Source organism: Stenella coeruleoalba, assembly GCF_951394435.1.
Source record: "Stenella coeruleoalba genome assembly, chromosome: 17".
Taxonomy (NCBI): Eukaryota; Metazoa; Chordata; class Mammalia; order Artiodactyla; family Delphinidae; genus Stenella; species Stenella coeruleoalba.
This window is the reverse complement of record NC_137163.1, coordinates 68,536,032-68,555,221: the sequence shown is the minus strand read 5'-3', so window position 1 is coordinate 68,555,221 and position 19,190 is coordinate 68,536,032. Positions and strand designations below refer to the sequence as shown.

Sequence of the window (19,190 nt, the reverse complement as noted above, 5' to 3'; positions counted from 1 at the left end):
TTTCTTTGCAGTGTCATTTAGCTTGGCATTGCCATGAATCCAATAATTATTCTGCACTAATCAGAGAACAGTAATGCAGTTGTACTTAAATTTAGAGTTCCACACAGCCATTCACAGGGATGAATCGAGGTGAACAAGTACTTGTAACTTAATTTGCAAAAATTCTAAATGTACTGGTGGAATTCGCTGCAGGAATCATAGTGAAAAGTAGGTTGGGAGTGTGACTAAGATCATGAGAGGCTGTTGGAGAAACTATTGCTGCTTTTTGTTGTATTTGTCTTCTGGGTCTGTGTGATTTTTAATAAAAAGTTAATGATAACGTAGATTTCAGGAGCATTTTTACCATTTTGAAATGTTGACGTATGGTGTGACAGAGAATGAATTGTTGTGGTTGGTCACCTTTTCTTTTTTTTTTTTGGCTGCGCTGCGTGGCATGTGGGATCTTAGTTCCCCAAACAGGGATTGAACCTGCACCCCCTGCATTGGAAGCGCAAAGTCTGGACCATTGGACCCCCGGGGAAGTCCCACCTTTGCTTTTAAATGAAGCCAATGCCTGGCTTTAATAATGCTGTATGGAATCAAAATCAAATCAAAACTTTGTTTTCCTTTACACTCACTGCATGCAATACTCTCACATTTCTGTATTCCGGTTCCCAAATGTGTGGTAGTTTTTCCCACACCAGGCAATTCTGAGACACCAGCTGGGTGTCCTACAATTTAACTCAGTGCTGACACTGTCTACTTGGAGATCTCACAGGTTAAGGGCTCAATTCTGAATAACTGCACCCCTACCTTTTAACTGCCAATCGCAAGTCCAGGTTGTTACCTGGGCTTCTGACCAAGGGCTATAAATCGGTTTCGCACGACTTCTTCCTTGGTTTCAATTAATTTGCTAGAGTGGCTCTCAGTACTCAGGAAAACAGCTTACTTACTAGATTACCAGTTTATCATAAAAGGATCTAACTCAGGAACAGCCAGTTGGCAGAGATGCTTAGGGGAGGGTATGTGGGAAAGGACAAGGGCACTTCCAGGTGCGCCACTCTCTCCACACCTCCAGGTGCACCAACTTGGAAGCTCTCCCAGCCTCTCCTTCTGGGTTTTTATGGAGGCTTCGTTATGTAGGCATGGTTGATTAACTCATTGGGCATTGATAATTGGTTCAACCTCCAGCCCCTCTCCCCTCCCCAGAGGTGGGGGAAACTAAAAGCTCCAACCTTCTAACTAATCAGATTGGTTGCCCTAGCAACCAGTTCCCAGCCTTAAATTACCTAGGGGCTTTCTAAATCACTGTGTTAACATACAGTTAGGTGTGACTGAAAGAGGCTTATTATATGAATAACAAAAGATACCTATTTCACCTTTATTTCTCTTATCACTTAGGAAATTCTAAGGGTTTTAGTTCTGTGCCAGAAACAGATGTACGAAATATATCAATATCTGTATCTAATCTTAATATAAATCACAATATAATAGTCGTATACCTTGTTTAAAAATTATTGAAGTTATGAGAACTAAATTTTTTTCTGCCTCTATTAAAAGAATACACTTTAAATATCCATTTGAGGTTTCATGGGAAAACCAGGAGGCAAGTCATCTAAGTGTCCTGTGGGTTTTTCTTTTCTTAAATTTTAAACTCTTACTGTTAAAGTTCATTTACCGTAATTCTGTGTACATTGCCTTAAGTTCAGTTTTAAAAGGAGCGAAAAGTGGAAAACAAGTTGCGAAACACTGAGGATGTTGGTAATGAGTCATTATGGTTTATTGTGTAAGTATGTACAAAAATGGGAGGATCTGTCAGGTGCACAGCTCTCCTAGAACGACAGATTCCCCAAATCCTTAATGAAAAGGATGGTGTATATGTTCAATGGAAGTCTCTTCTCGTGCACTTTCTAATCATTAAAATATAAAGTTTGGGACACTTGGAAAAGGTTTTGGGTAAGTGATTGTGTCGAAGGCTAGGTATTTGTAGGGTAATTCTGCTCTACCCTGGTCAGCATTTGCTCTTAAGTCTTTCTAGGACCCACCTGATCTAGCCCTATTTTAGTGGATAGTATTGACTTTCAGACTTACTTTTCCTTGTGAAAAAGCAAGGAGCACTTTTTCATTTCATCTGAGGTAGTTAGCTACAGACTTAACATTTTCAGCTTAAAAAGCAATTTTCTTTTAACGTCTGTCATTAAAGTTTACCACTCAGGTTTCAATTTTTATGTTTCTCTTATAATTAAAGCAGAATGAGTCTTTGGACTGTGGCATTTAATAGAACCTTTAGTCAAGCTTTAGTGTAATCATATGTAAAAATAAAATATTTATTTAAAATATGTATGTTATAAAATGGAATGAATGTCATCGACAGGCATTGTTGTGTATAGAAGTAACAGGTTGCCTCTGGTGACTCATCTATTTTCAGCTCCTGTGAGAGATTATACTAATTGTGGATAAGAATGGGGGTCTGGATTCACCCAGACCATAGTTCAAATAGGTGTTCATTTATCACTTATAGTTTCTTCACCTGTAGAATAGGCATAGTAATAGGACATAACTCATAGGGTTTGAAATAAATAATGCTTGTAAAGCACTTAACACAGTGCTTGTGATATGGTAGGTAACTCAGTAAATGTCTGTAATTGATAACATTCTGAATGGATAAAATTTTATGGCCTTAACTTTCTTTTTTTGTTAATTACTTCAAAGGAAGACCACAGCTTCTCCTTCATTAAGTCCTAAGAAGCTGTGGTCTTCCTTTGGACTCACAAAGTCATTAAGCTCCTCCTAAGGGAGGAGGTCTGGAGAATCTGGAGGAAGGATTCTTTAGAGATGATCAAGGTGATAACCCCATGCCCCCAATGTGTCTCCAGGTGTCTGACTTCAGCCCATTGCCTTCTTTGAGCTACACTCCCTCTCTATGGGTGATTAAAGTTACTCTTCCTGGTTTACATGCCTCTTGAGCTGATGACTCCCAAGTCCATGATTCCTGTCCTGACCTTTATACCTTGCCCTTCAGACTGATATGTCCGTTGCCTACTGCTAGATAAGCAGCTTCCCATAGTGCTACCCTGCAGGTAGTTCAAATTCAACATGTGTAAAACAAAATATATCTGCTCTCCTCTTGATGCCCTACCCCCACTTTTCACCAATTTCATCTTCCTTTTATCATCCCTGTTCAATTTATGGCATCACCATCCACCCAGAAACTTGAGAGGCATTCTAGGCTTTGTCTCCCTTACTGCCTACATCCTGTCATTTACAAAGGCTTCCTGATTTTATCACCTGGATATTTCTCAAGTCTGCCCCATCTGTTCTAAGTCTGCTATAGCCTCTTGGGGCCCTCATCATCTTCTGCCTTTTTCAGTGGCCCCCTCTTAAGAAATTTTTCTGCCCTCCTCCATTCATTCTCCATATTGCTTTCAAAGTGGCCTAAAGCGAAGATCTGACCATTGTCATTCCTACATATAAATACCTTCTTCATTTCTTGTAATATCAAGTCAAGGTCTTTAGCATGGCTTGTCAGGCTTACGGTGATCCTCTAACCTCTTCGTATCTACTGGAATTTTCGGACTCATGCTTTCAGTTCCAAAGCTCCAGTAATAGTAATTACTTCCACGCACACTCTGCTCATGCACCCGTGTGTCCGTCTGTTGTTCACTAACTTACCTAATTGTCAGTGGTACTGAGCTCAAGAGCCACCTTCTTTAGGGCATCTTCCTTAACCTTCATTTTCCTCCCTACACTGCCTCCCCAAAATTAAGCACTGACCTCTACCCTGCGCTTCCACTGTAACCTCTGGATACTTCTATCCTAACACTCTATTGTCTTGGAAATATCTCCTGCAGCCCACAAGGAAGTCTTGGGTGCTCTGAGACACCCTCAACAGGGCTTCTGCTTATTCCAGAGGTGGGAGTCATCGTTGTCATTAACATTATTTATTGACACAGGAGCACCAACAAAGTAAGAAAAGAGTTAGAAAAATGTGATTTGGTTCTATGAAAATAATAAGTTCAGCCATTTCAGGAAGACTCCCCTTACTACGCCAGAATGCTGACATTACTGTGACTTGGCGCTCAATAATTTTTATTTATTTCATTAAATGTCAGGTTAGAGTATATAAAGTTATTTGACTGTAATATAGCACAGCTCTTAAAACATAGTAGAACCTCAAAAAAATCTTTGTTGCATGAATGAATACTAAACTTCATCTGTGCAAACTGAGCCTTTGTAGTTGATTGCTCATGTCAGTCTGGTCATCTGCTCACATCTTTAAAAAACAGGCTAAAAACAAAATGGAGGAAAAAAATAACCCTCATTCTATTCCACATACCAGGAGAGACTAATCTTCTTAAAGCCCTTTTTTAATTGCATGCCTACCTTTCTTAACCTACAATAGCTCTTTATTAGCTCAAGTCCAAACTCCTCACCCCATCTTACCTATTCAGCCTAATTTTGGGCAACGCTTCTACAGAATCAGTCCATGCAGTTAGATTAGTTTACTTCACAGGCAGAGTAGGCAGGAAGTTTTGACTGGTTGTTCTTCCTTGGAGCAGATTTTGACTTTTCAAATCTAGGCTTTGGCATCAGCGTATAGACTTTAAAGTTATATGTTAGTAAACTAAACGAAAACTTTGTATTCACTAAATATTTATTGAATACTCACTACGGGCCAGGCACTGTACCATTGAATGGGACTTTGGTGATAATCAAAATCAACATAATCTTTGCCCTCATGGAGATTCTGGTCTAATTGTGAAGATTAATAATTATGATACAGGGTGTAAAGTGCCCCTCTAGGAGCCCACAGCAAGGGCGCCTAACCCAGCTGTGGGATCGGGGAGGGCTTCACAGGCTCAGTGACATCCAGCTTGATGGCAGTTGATGGGCTGTGCGTTACAGGCTGAAGGAACAGCAGGTGCAGCAGTCTAGTAGGAAGAGAGCCTGGCACGCTCAAGAAAGTGAGAGAACTTTCTTAAGGCTGGAACTCAGGTACAGTACAAGGAGCTATCTGTATTACTGTAGTAGACCGTGAGGGAAAAGAAAGGAGATCTCTTTGTCCTATCAGAGACTTGCTTCTTCTTTGAGGAAAACAAATCAGAATGAGTAGTTGTTTTGCTGACTGCGCCGCTTCTAGTCACATATCATGTTGTTTTTAATTTATGTAATCTTTATGCATGTAAAATTAATGTCGTACTGAGATGGTATAGACATCCCCGCAGTTTGCTAGCACACTCCTCTCGCCACTCTCATCTTCACCTTCCCACCCTGCCACCAGCCTCCCCAGTGCTTGGAGCCCTTCCTTGGATCCGCCCCTTGGATCTCCAGTGCAATTAGAATCACATGACTCCTTAGCATAGTGTTCAAGCCTTTTGTGATTAGTCTCCAACCTACCTCTCTGTCTCTATTTTCTACTTCTCTCCTTCATCCAGACTTAGCCTTTGCTCTGCCGTACCTTTAGCACACCCTATGTTTTCCTGATTTTAAGTCTTTATTACCTTCCCTTCACCTGGCATAACCTTCTTCCCTTTCACTGCTCGTCAAACTATGATGCTTTCTAGAAAGCTCGGTTCACACACTTCTTCTATCAAGTCTCTGATTTCTTATTATCTTTCTTGCCTCCTCCAGTTCTCTACTCCTTTAGAGTGTTTCTTCTTTCTTTTTAATAAAACGTACCATAGTCTCTTCCAGTGCTTTAAAAATGTGGGTTGCAACCAATTAGAGACTCGTGAAGCCAATTTAGTGGGTTGTGACCATCACTTAAAACCTGGAATAAAATAGACCAGAAGAGAAAATGTCAAAATATGTTGTATATAAGAAGAGGTAATGCTTTTGTTCTGTGGTACTTTTGTTGCAGTAATAGATATATATGAGTGTGCTGGCTCATCATACTAAGAACTATCTCTTGGTCAAAAAAGTTTGAAAAACACTGGTTCACATCTTATCTATGAATTAGCTCTCCAATTAGATTATATATTACTTTAGGACAGGGATTTCTCACTCAGGCTCTAAATATTCTCCACTCTCTCCACTTTATATATAATATCTAGGGTATTTTGTTCATCATAAGTGTTGATTTTCTTTGAACTTTTCTCTAATTCTTCCTAAATCCTAGGAAGCAGCCTTGACATAGAATTTCCCATACAGTTCAGTCTAGCAGATTGGAATCTCCATTTTCCCCTCTGGAAATTTCCTCTAGGAGTCCTCTGTACTCCAGTTCCCATCTGGACTGCTACCACACAGCTGTCATTCTGGGAATTCTCTTCGCCTCTCTTACCTGGGCTGGATCCCTTGCTGCCTCTTTTTTGGTTTATTCTGTTATTTTGGTAGAGCACATAGTCCAATAGCTTGCTGAAAAGGAGTACATGAAATCATCTGAAAATGCCTATATTCTCCCTTCACAATTGAGTGATAGTTTGGCGGGCTATAAGAATTTTCTGGTTGAAAATTGTTTTCCCTCAGACTTTTAAAAGCATTGCTCCACTGTCTTCTAGTTTTTACGGTTGGTATTAAGAAGCCATGCCATTCTTATTCCTGAACTTTTGTATGTGAACTTCTTCTTCCTTTCTGGAAGCTCTTAAGATCTTTTGGTACCTTCTGTAATGAAATTTTACAATGATCTGCCTTAGGAGGTACCTCTCTTCAGCCATTGTGCTAGGTACTCAATGTACCTTTTTTTTTTGGCCATGCCCTGTGGCCTGTGGGATCCTAGTTCCCCTACCAGGGATCGACCCTGCACTCCCTGCAATGGAAGCGCAGAGTCTTAACCACTGGACTGCCAGGGAAGTCCCCCCTCAATGTATCTTTTAAATCTGGAATTTGTGTTGTTCATGTCTCAGAAGAACAATTCTTTGCTAATTTCATTATCACTGTTTTCTCTTTGTAGATCTTTGATTAGTTATGATCTTCTGGATTGGTCTCTAAATTTATTACCTGTTTTCCTGTTGTCCGTCTCTTGGTGTTTTTGTTTTACTTTCCATAAGAATCCCTCAACTTTCTTCCAACCTTTCCATTGAACTTTTTGTTTTTGCTGTCATTATCACTTTCCAAGAGCTCTTTATTATTCTCTAATTGTGCTTTTTAAGATTATTTTATTTAAAAAAATCTTTCATTCATATAATATCTTCTGTCTCTATGAAGTGGTTTTTTTTTTTTTTGGTAGATGAAAACCTTTTGTCTACTAGCATTCTATTTTCTGTTTTTAATGTAGTCTAGTTTTTAATTTTTTTTAATGTTGGTCCTTTATGTTAGAGGTTTCCTTAAGTGCCTGATAATTATTTAAGAGTAAGACACTAAAAGAATATATTAAAAACAGAATAAAAGTTCTGTGTATCTTGGTAGAACTTGTTAAAGGTAGAGACCATCACAGATTTCATCAGCAGCCCCTCTTCTCAGGACCATACAGTTTTCCCACATAAGAAGCCTCTCATTTCCTGCCTGTTGCCCCAAAGCCTGAGCCTGTTCTCGGGACCTAAAGGTTAGGTCAGCTGGCTCCTACCTAGTGTCCCCTCTCAGGCTCTCAGGTTTCACCTTCTGCCACTGCACCCATTTCCCACTCATCCACAGGCTTTCTGCTTCATGTAGGATGGCATTTTTGTTGTGTTTTGTGTTTTCCCTGTTTTGAGATGACTTCTGAGAGGAAGAGGTGAAACTTCTTTATGCCAACATTTTAAAACAAGAAGTTCTTTCCTGAACTTTTCAGTTTACAAGTTCCTCTGTATACATCATTAAAAATGGAAGGGATATGCTGATGTTTCTCCAACATGGGGATGTTGAGACCTAATTAATCAATGTTAATGCGTTTATGAAGATGAAATCTTTGTGTAAGTATTCATTGGCAGGCTGTTTTCCACACATTCTTTGACATGTGTGCTGTTTTAGGATAAAGCTAAAAAGCCTCTTATCTTTTAAACTTTTAGCCACTTAGCAATTCAGTTTTTTTTAAATATGTTTGATTTGCTCAGTCTTTATCAAAAATTAATGCAGTGTGTTTTACAGCATAACATGGCAGGTAGAACACAAGCATAAGTGTTGGACTTGAGTGCCAGCACTGCCATTTGCTACGTGAATTTGAACAAATTACTTAATATTTCATTTTCCCCATCTGTAAAATGGAGTTCATAAGGTTTCCTGATAGAGATTCCATGAGAGAATGCATGTGAAGTCCTTAGCACGGGGCTTGCCTCCACCAATGGTAGCTCATTCTGTTGAGGTATGTAAAGCATCTAGCACAGTGCCTTTTCCTCCTACTTGCATCCTACTTACTCAGGATGTTCTGCTGAGTCAAAACTACCAGTTGGAAGTTATATAATACAGCTCCTTTCTCTTACTAATTCTTAGGAGATTTAATTTGGAGATAGTTTTGGTAAATTCCGAAAACCACTGCCACTAAAATAGTATTTATTTATGCTCAGAGCTTTCTAAAGAGTTGATCCCGTCTGTGCTGAATTAGCAACCTATAAAAACAATGGTGAACTGGTGGAGGGAACTGTAAATTTGGGGAATAATTTATTTGCCAAGCTACTTAGGCTCTGGGTATTACCAAGGAAAATTTATGAATATGTCAAGCCTTGATAGATTCTTCCTTTTTATTGTTACTGTACTATAAATATGCTGGGCTCATCCTGCCTGTGGGGCATGTTTTGTCCAGACTGTTACTGGCATCACCAGAATCACGATCCTCCTGGACCTGACTTAATGCCCACTCACGCTAGGGACCTATAGGATCAGTCCAGCCCTGCCCTGACTTGCATTTTCCTCTAACACCACTGATTTTAAGATCAATAAACTCTCTACTCTGACAAGTAGATGGAGCACGCTCATCAATTTTAATTGTGAAAACTGCCTGCATACTATTGTCATCAATTTGTCTGGGTTACTTTTACAAAGATGGTAGACTCATCAATTTGAAACCCATCGTGTCAGAGTTGGCCATTAGGGATTTCTGACTTTGCTATTAATTATTTCCAGTGATACTCTCACTAAGTATTCTAGTTGCATAAGCGCTCATATGAGAGAAGGTGAAGAAAATATGGAGTAAGGGATGGATCCATTTTGTATTATTCAGAATATTATTTTTTAAAATACTTTCTGAAATTAGTTACCTTTGGTCACCATATAACTAAATTGGCAAAATTTGATGTTTCATCTGTTAGAAAAATTATTTTTATTACTGGGCTGTTCCTTGCATTTGGAAGACTTATTCTAAATTTTGAAGGTAAATACTATATAGCTTTATAGATCCATTTTTTATTAAACTAAAAATCTCCATGTACACTTCTTTTATTTAAAAAAATAAGATTTGATATTCTAGGGATATAGTGGACTTAGATTTTCATTGTTTAAAATATTTTTTATAAACTGTTCATTCCTTTTTTTTAACATATTTTTAAACACATATAAGAGACAATTCATAGCATATGTACATAGTGTAGAGAATAACAACCAAATACTCATGTATCTATCACCCAGTTTAAGAAACAGAATATTAGCCATACATTAGATTCCCCATGTGCCCTTCCCCAATTCAGTTCACCTCCCTCCACCCCCCAAGTAACCATGACAAACCTTTGTATTTATTATTCCCTTGACTTTTTATAAAACTAGTTTTTGCAACATTTGTATTTTTCCCTAATCGTTGAATTTTTTTCATTTTTGAAACTTATACAAATGGAATAATTACTCCTGATACTTACTTTTAACACAGTAAAAGTAACATTGATGACATTCACCCATGTTGATGTATGCAGATGTAGTGCATTAATTTTCACTTCTGTATAATATCTCATTATATGACTGTTCCACAATTTAGTTTTCTGTTCTTCTCTCGATGGACTTTTGGGTCATTGCTAGTTTGTTGGCTAGTACAAACACTGACTTCTTATACATGTTCCTTATTGCACATGAGCAAAAGTGGAATTGCAAGGCAAATTGCTTAATCTCTGAATTTCATGAAAAATCCATTTGCTTTTCTTTGAATTTAAGGAGGATTTGAGATTGAGATAATTTAATTCAAATCAGTGGTTTGATAATTTTGTATCAATTTTAGCATTTTTCTAGGAAAATTGTTTGCTTTTGAAATTATTTATAGATAATTGATTTATTCACAAAGGTCAGGAAGTGAGGCAGTCCAGATTATTTAGATATGTTTATACATAGAAATGGAGATATAGATATATAAATATAAGATAAAAATATAGATAGTCAATTTCAGAAGTCAGAGTGTAATATTAATAATAATGGCTAACTTTTATTGAATATGTACAAAACAGGATGACTGTACTGGTGTATGTCAACTGAATATCAGGCACTGCCTCGAAGTAGTTTTTGGTGTGTGTGTGTGTGTATGTGTGTGTGTGTAAATGTCTGAAAATGAAAAGTGAAAAAATCGCCTTCAGACTTTTTTTTTTTTTTTTTTTTTTGCGGTACGCGGACCTCTCACTGTTGTGGCCTCTCCCGTTGCGGAGCACAGGCTCCGGACGCACAGGCTCAGCGGCCATGGCTCACGGGCCCAGCTGCTCCACGGCATGTGGGATCTTCCCGGACCAGGGCACGAACCCGTGTCCCCTGCATCGGCAGGCGGACTCTCAACCACTACGCCACCAGGGAAGCTCCTGGACTTCTTGATTTTGGACAAAAAAAGGAATTTTCTATTCATTCAGCCTGTTTTGATTCCCAATACATCTTCTACTGTTTGGAAGTAAGATGGACTATAAGATGCTGAAGTAATTTTTCACTGTGATATTGGAAATTATACAAATTCAAGAAAAGATGAATCAATAATAGCTATCATAATGGTCAACTTTACAATTAGTGTTTATTGCCAGTGCTTTCCTTTGTATACATCTGGGAATGTTTTACAAATGAAATTTTGTGCATTTCTGATGTAATGCCCTCTCTTCTGAAAAGTCCTTGTTTTACAACTGTCTAAAATTCACCTTCTTTTAGGTTTCTTCCCTTCCTCCCTACCTCCCTACTTAAGACATTTATTTTTGCCCTTGCTTGGGCCAGCCACCTGTTTATCTAAGTGCTAGAGATGCAGTAAGAAACAAGATCCAATCTTGCCCTCATAGAAGTAGGCAGAGTTCAGTGGGAGAGAGGAATATGCACATAGGCAATTCGCAGGCATCTTTCTTTGATAAGGATTGGTTCACATTTAGTCTTAAGAAGGGGTGAGGGAAAGCCTCCACTATTAAGATATTTAAAAAATCTTGTTCTTTGATTAAAAATAAATAATCAATAAATTTAAGTATTTCTTTACTTATTCATTTTATAGGTCATTTTTATACTTATATTTTCAGAGCTTAAAAGAAAAGGAAAAATCATTAATTACGAGCTTCCTAAAATACCATCCTGTTTTCTTGTTTGGATTTCATGAAAAAGGAGAACTGCTTTTCTTATTACTTCAAATAATTTTTTTTTAATTCCATGAGTCATGACTTCTGGAAACTTCTTATTTAGAAAACATTTAACAATCATTGAGCTTTTTTTGTGTGATTATTTTTATATAATCATAAGTATGGCATGACATTTAGAACTATGTAAACAACATATAAGATGGTGCCTTGACTCCACGTATACTCAAACAATAAATGTGGATATTTTATTTTTTACTTTATTATTACTATTTTTTAATTGAAGTATAGTTGATTTACAATGTTGTGTTAGTTTCTTGTGTACAGCAAAGTGATTCAGTTATACATACATATATATTCTTTTTCATTATAGTTTATTACAAGATATTGAATAGAGTTCCCTGTTCTATTCAATAGGTCCTTGTTGTTTATTTTATATATAATAGTTTGTATCTGATAATCCCAAACTCCTAATTTATCCCTGCCCCCCTTCCCTTTTGGTAACCATAAGTTAGTTTTCTATATCTGTGAGTCTGTTTCTGTTTCGTAGATAAGTTCATTTGTGTCATATTTTAGATTCCACATATAAGTTATATCATATGGTATTTGTCTTTCTCTTTCTGATTTACTTCACTTAGTATGATAATCTCTAAGTCCATCCATGTTGCTGCAAGTGGCATTATTTCATTATTTTTTATGGCTGAGTAGTATTCCATTGTAAAGGTGGATATTTTAATACTGGCTTGCTTTCCTATAAGAAAAAACAGGTATACCATATGAATAATCTCTGGTTATTAAATCTTATTTATTGAGAGGTCAGTCCATGAGGGACTATAAAGTGTCAGTAGATTTGGCCATGAGGAGAGTACTGTGCTATGTATGAAAGCAGTTTGGGAGGTGGCAGGTGGAAGCTGATGACAATGGGTGGAAGAGTGAACAGTGGAAGAGGAAGAGAAGACAACAAGTGTGGGCTGTGTTAATTCAGTAAAACTTGGTGAGTGTGAAGTAGGGTGACCACCTGGGACTGCAGGGTTTCCTGGGATGCAGGACTTTCAATGTTAAAACCAGGACAGTCCCAGGCAAACAGGAGCAATTGGTTACTCTACATGGCTCAGCTCTGCTAGTTTCTGAGGTTGTAAAAAAATAGACATAGGGGACACTCCCAGTTTGCAGAAGATGGTCAGAAAGTTGTCACAGAGACGGTGTAGTGAATCCAGAGAAGGAGTAGGAGTTAACCCAACTCCAACTCCCCAGGGGGTGGGGAGGAGAGGGGGGAACCTTTTAGGCAGAGAAAGCGTGCAGCATTTGGTTTTTAGAGAAACACAAGTAGCTTTTTCTAGAAAGGTAAGGGGACGCTACTGCAGGGCCTGGGGAAGAAACTCCAGGTGCTCCCACTACAGCGGTTCAGGGACATAGGGGTGTTGAAAGAGTTAAAGTCTGGTGTTTTCTCTGTTTTCGGTGAGACTGGGACAGTGCTGAGGGAGGGAAAGAAGAAAGAGGTGTGAGAGGGTTGAGGAGAGTGGGAAATCACAGGTTTTTGAGATGGTTGAATGTGGAAAAGCTCTGAGAATTACAAAGCATTAAAGGAAATAGCTAATGTTTACTCAATGCTTCCTTTGTTCCAAGCACTAAGTATCTTACAAACTTATCACAACAGCCACAAGAGATAACTACTGTTATTATCTCCATTTTACAGATGAGGAAACTGAGGCACAAAGAAATTAATACCCGCCCAAGGTTACATAGTTCCTAAGAGGCAGAAGCCAGAATTCTGTAGGTTCTATGGAGCCCTTCATTCTTTACTTATGTACTTAATACATTTCCACATGTGACTTCACGTGACACTCACAACCACCTCTGTGGTGTTATTATCGCCAGGTGAGTCACATGGGTAGTCAAGATACATGGTTAGGCAATGTGTAGGAGAGGACAGCTAAAGACTATAAATTGCTGAGACTTTTCTTTTCTGCACATTACATACTTTCCTGACTTCAAAATAAAATAAAAGGAAAGAATGTGATCCCACCCCTTGTCCATACTCCAGAAGTATTCTAGCCATTCATTTGTATTCTGGTTTTCTGAATTCAAATGCATTTTCCCCTGGAAGTCGTAGATATCACTTCTAAATTCCTAACCAAGTTGCAAGCCCGTTATTAATTGTGGCCCTAGACTTCAAATGCCCTTACAGCCCCCTGAACTCCTCCGACTCCTTGGAGACCCTGAAGATTTGGAAAGTGGTAGTGACTCCTTAAAGCTTTGTTTGATTAGCGTGGGAGAAAACTTCAGAAGCCTGGAAATGGGTCTCCCAGAGCTTCAGTAGAATTGGCTGTTAAAAGCTGGGGTTGACCTTCCCATCAAAAGCAGACAGGGCCCCCAGTAGCATGGGGCAGAGTTGGTTTGTATCTTTGGGATGTTCAGTGATCAGGGGTTTTCTGTGTAAATTGTGACAGGTTTTGACTTTAGATAATTTCTGCATTTACAGATGAGGAATGAGAGATAAAGCAAAGTGAAGGAACATTGCATCATATTTTATATTGCTAGTTAATGACTGAGCCAGAGCTAGGGTTAAGTCTGTACCCCCTTACCCTAGCGCTCCAGTGGGATTAAAAGCCAGGGAGACTTTACCACCAAGATTACTGATTTGCTGGTACATTATGGATGGCAGCTGCCTCAGTACTCAGAATGCTTCCCAGGCAGCCTTGTAGACCTGGAGCTTTCACTGATGAAATTCTTTATGCTGTGACACACAGCATTCCCTGACTCACTCACTGAGCAACCCTGGGCTGTCAGGCACGCACAGCCCCTGCCCCGCAGTGCTTAGAGTTTGGCAGGAGAGACAGTAATAAAACAATTATACTGTGTGTTTAATTACATTTGTGTGATAAATGATACGTAGGATAAGTATTGGATGCTATTTAAGTGTAACAAGGGCCCTAACATAAGTCCAGAGTCAAGGACAGCTTCTCTGAAGAAGTATGATTCAGGCTGATTCCCAAAGGGTGAGTAGGAGTTAGCCAAGTTTTGTGGACTGAAATGTATCCTGCGCAATTCATATGTTGAAGTCCTAACCCCCAGGACCTCAGAACGTGAGTGTATTTGAAGATAGGCTATTTTTAAAGAGGTAATTTAGCCTAAATGAGATCATTAGGGGTGGGCACTAACCCAATATGGCTGGTGTCCTTATAAGAAGAAGAAATTAGGACACAGACACACACACAGTGAGGACTATGTGAAGACACGGGGAGAAGATATCTGTCTACAAGCCATGGAGAGAGGCCTCAGAAGCCACCAACCCTGCAGACACCTTGATCTTGGACTTCTAGCCTCCAGAATTGTGAAAAAATAAATCTCTGTTGTTTAAGCCACCCCATTTGTGGTACTTCGTAATGGCAGCCCTAGCTGACTAATACACCAAGCAAAAAGTAGCTGTGTGAGGGTTCAGGTGGAGTGAACGTAGGGAGACTCGGGGAGGACTGCGGTTGGCTGGTTCAGTATTTAAAAGGACTCACTCCATCTGCTTGGAGCATAAGGAATAAGGAGACTAGCATGTCACCCACATTTACAAAACCAAACATCCTTTCAAGTTACATATTTCCAAAGGTAAATGAAGAGTTCTTAAACAGAGTCATGCATATACTGTTTTAAAATGATAATACTTGGGCTTCCCTGGTGGCGCAGTGGTTGAGAATCCACCTGCCAATGTAGGGGACACGGGTTCGATCCCTGGTCCGGGAAGATCCCACATGCCGCAGAGCAACTAAGCCCGTGCGCTACAACTACTGAGCCCGCGTGCCACAACTACTGAAGCCCGAGTGCCTAGAGCCTGTGCTCTGCAACAAGAGAAGCCACTGCAACAAAGAGAAGCCACCGCAACAAAGAGTAGCCCCTGCTCGCTGCAACTAGAGAAAGCCTGTGCACAGCAACGAAGACCAAAAATAAAATAAATTAATAAAAAAAGGTAATACTAATCTGCATATGTAAAATTCTGTATTTATTGATGGCCCACTCTCCCCTGGCCTTATCATGCATAGACCTGCTTCGAGGTGCGTTACATACTCACAGTGTTCTTTTGACAAAAGGACCTTTCTCAGCCTTCCTCCTGCCGCTGAAAATCCAATATGTAGTTCAAAATAGCCCAAATTTTATATACATGATACCTCTCTGACTACTCAGGCGCCTAGTTTGTCCTCTTTTGCTGGTTGTATAAACCAGTGGTTTTCACAGGAAGGTCTCAGAACCACTTACACTCTTAAAAATTATTGAGGAGCCCAAGGAATTAGTATTTATGTGGGTTATCAATATCTACTATATAAGAAATTAAAACTGAGAAATTAAAAAAAATTTTAAAGATAATCCCATTGCATATTAAACATATTTTTAATGAAAAATAAGTTTTTCCCAAAACTAAAAAAATCAGATTAGCATCATTTTACACATTTCACATCGTTTTAGTATCTGACTTGATAGGAGACAGCTGAACCCTTATACCTGCTTCCTCATTCAAACTGTTGCAATATGTTGTTTTGATTGAAGTATGTGTAAAAATCAGGCCTCACAAAAATATGTAGTGAGAAAAAGCAGGGATATTTTAGTAGCCTTTTCAGAAAAGTGTGGAGATTCTTCTTTGATACTATACCAAGAGTTGGCAAGTGGTAGTTTCTTCAAGATTAGCTGTAGTGTGGGCTCTGAATCCATATCAAGTACACTTGTACTCAGTTACATTAAAATCCAATGGGCATTGTATTCGTTTCCTAGGGCTGCTGTAACAAATTAACACAAACTGGGTGGCTTAAAACAACAGAAATTTAGTATCTCACAGTTTGCAGGCTAGAAGTCTGAAATCAAGGTATCAACAGGGCTATTCTCCCTCAAGGACTCTAGGGGACAGTCGTTCCTTTCCTCTGGTGTTCGTCTGCCTCCATCTTCACAGGACCTTCTCCTCTGTGTGTCTCAGTGTCTTCTCTTCTGTCTCTTTTAAGGACAGTTGCCATTGGATTTAGGGCTCATGTGGATGATCCAGATGATCTCATCTCGTGATCCTTTTGGGGGCCACCATTCCACCCACTACAGTCCTCTTACATTTTGCATAGATCTTTGATGCATGCATGGTTTTGTAACTTCATGCATTAGTCATTTGGAAAATATGGTTTACTGATTGATTTATGAAGATCTTCCAAATGTTGATACATTTCATTTTAACAATAGTTTTAAAATCATATTTGTTAGTATCACCAACCGAGTGCATCAGAAAAATCTTTCAGAGGAGAGAAGCAGTCAAGCTCATAGTGGCAGAAACAAATTTTCCAAAACTCTTAAGTTTTACTTGAGAGCTTGAATTTTTATCATTGCCAACAAATACATTGAGTTGTTTTCCTTGATGTGATAGGCTTACTTTGTTCATTTCCAAGAAGATGTCTGCCAAGTACCCAAGTTTGGCAAATATTATCGTTTGTCAGTTGTCCTTTTGAGTAAAAACGGTGTTCTATGTAAAAGCAGCTAGTTCAGCTTTTTGAACTCCAACAATCATGCAGGGACTGGCATTCCCTCCAGACCATCATTAGACTTTGGTGTACAGCAGAGTGCTTTATGCATACTTCCCATTTTGTCACAGAACTGTACTCAAAGGTTGAGATTTAATAAAATTAATAATTTTTACTGTGCTGTCAAGGACATCCTTAAATGAACTTGGCTTTTTTCTCTTTTTAAACTGCAAATGAGTGACAGTAGAGAATGCAGTGCATGCTAGTACGGCAGTGTGACTGCCTTGATTCATGCAGGGGCATCAGCAGTTCTAGCTGCTATATTGCTTTTGCTCAGTGCAAATGTCAACACAGTGAAAAAGGCAAATAACATCTTAGTGTTTTATGAAAATAGCTTGAAAGGATCTTAGCACCTTCCAGGGGTCCTATAGACTATACTTTGAAAACTCCTGGTGTATACCATTCAGTTTAAAACTAAATCATCATAGACTGGTTAAATTTTTAATGTATGGGTATTTCTTTTTTTTTTTTTTTTTTTTTTTTGCCGTACACGGGCCTCTCACTGTTGTGGCCTCTCCCATTGCGGAGCACAGGCTCCGGACGCGCAGGCTCAGCGGCCATGGCTCATGGGCCCAGCCGCACCGTGGCATGTGGGATCTTCCCGGACCAGGGCACGAACCCATGTCCCCTGCATCGGCAGGCGGACTCTCAACCACTGGGCCACCAGGGAAGCCCTGTATGGGTATTTCCTACGTTATTCATAGGACTCTTTCCTTAGACATGAAATATATGCATGTATCTAAAACTTTTTAAAAAATAGTACAGGAAGGCTTATAATGAAAAAGCAAGTCTCTCACCTCACCATTCCCCTGAAGCAAACACTGTTTTAAGGAAAAAACCCTTTTTATTAAAGGAAAATTCAAACATATACAAAACTAGTCTGAATAGTATAATTAGCTTCCATAAACATGTTGCCCAGTTTCAACTATTATCTGCTTATGACTGAATCTTATTTCAGCTAATCCCTCCCTCACCATCATATATGTAATTTTGAAGCAAATCTGAGACATCAAGTCATTTCATCCATAAACATTTCAGTGTTATCTCTAAAATATAAACTCTTTAAAAAACATAACACAATAACATCATCATACCTAAAAGAAAAAAATACAATGATTTCTTAATCAGATGTTTAAATTTCCCCAATTGCCTCATAATTTTTTCAGTTTGTTTAGTCCAATCACGATCTAAATAATATGCATACATTAGAATTGGTGATGTATCGTTTTAAGTCTTTTTTTTAATTAAAAAAAATTTTTATTGGGGTATAGTTGTTTTACAATGTTAAGTCTTTTAATCTATGTTTTTTGCCTTACTTTTTTCTTTCACAATTTGTGTAATGAAGAAACAAGGTCCTTTGTCCTATAGAATTTTCCACTAAATTTTATTGATTGCATCCCTGAAATATCGTTTATCATGTACCTCTGATCCCTGAATTGCCTATACAATGGAAGTTAGAGCTAATAATTTGTGAGATTTGGGTTCAGAATTTTTGGCAAGAATACTTCATGAATGCTGGTGTGTTTTTCCATCAGGAGGTATAAAATGTCTGGCTGGTTCTTCTTTTATGAGGTGAGCCGCTATTGATGATCATTGCCTCGATGCATTAATTCATTAGGGGTTACAAAATGATGGTATTTAAATTCTGTTCTTCTTTATTCATTAGCTGAAATTCTGTAAAGAAAAACTTCCCCTCATCAACTCTTTGGTTAACTTGGGGTACAGTTTATATTGGAAAGGCATGATAAAGGCTTGATTTTTTTACCCTTTTTTTTACCAGTTTTCAAAAAAAATGATTTATTTCCTTAGCATCATTCAAATGTAATCCATGAGGTTTGTTTTGTATTTTTTAGTATCTCTGTAAACTCCTGGATTTAACATTCAGTGTGTTTCAGTTCATCATAGTCATTATTCTTTTTTAGGCCCTATTTTCCCATCTTTGGTTAACTCTTTGAGTTGGCCTCCGAAGCCTTTGATGTGACTCGAGTAATCATTGATATCATACCAGTGATTAAGGAAGTTAAGACATCCCAGGCTCATTTTGTACATTTCCTGCCCCAGCTCCACATCAACCAATTCTACAAGGAGCCCTAATTCATTTTAGCAGGAAGTATTTAGAGACCACTCTCCAGGTGCAGGTGGTGCTCACTTACTGGAATGGTCATTGATTTTAGGCCTTTTCTGTGCCAAAGCTGGGTAATATTGATACATATATGTATATATTATATTAAAGGTAAAATACAAAATATAATGTTACTTCCAACTGAAATTCAGTACTGTAGGTTTTTTTGGTTTTTTAAAAAATACCATCTAT

General features: G+C 38.5%; 1 protein-coding gene across 6 annotated transcripts in view; it reads left to right on the top strand.

The window, feature by feature from the left end:
* Positions 1 to 19,190, top strand: part of LOC307176172 (serine/threonine-protein kinase Sgk3) — a 148,149-nt gene that overhangs the window by 51,385 nt on the left and 77,574 nt on the right. The gene's annotated exons all lie outside the window — the stretch shown is intronic.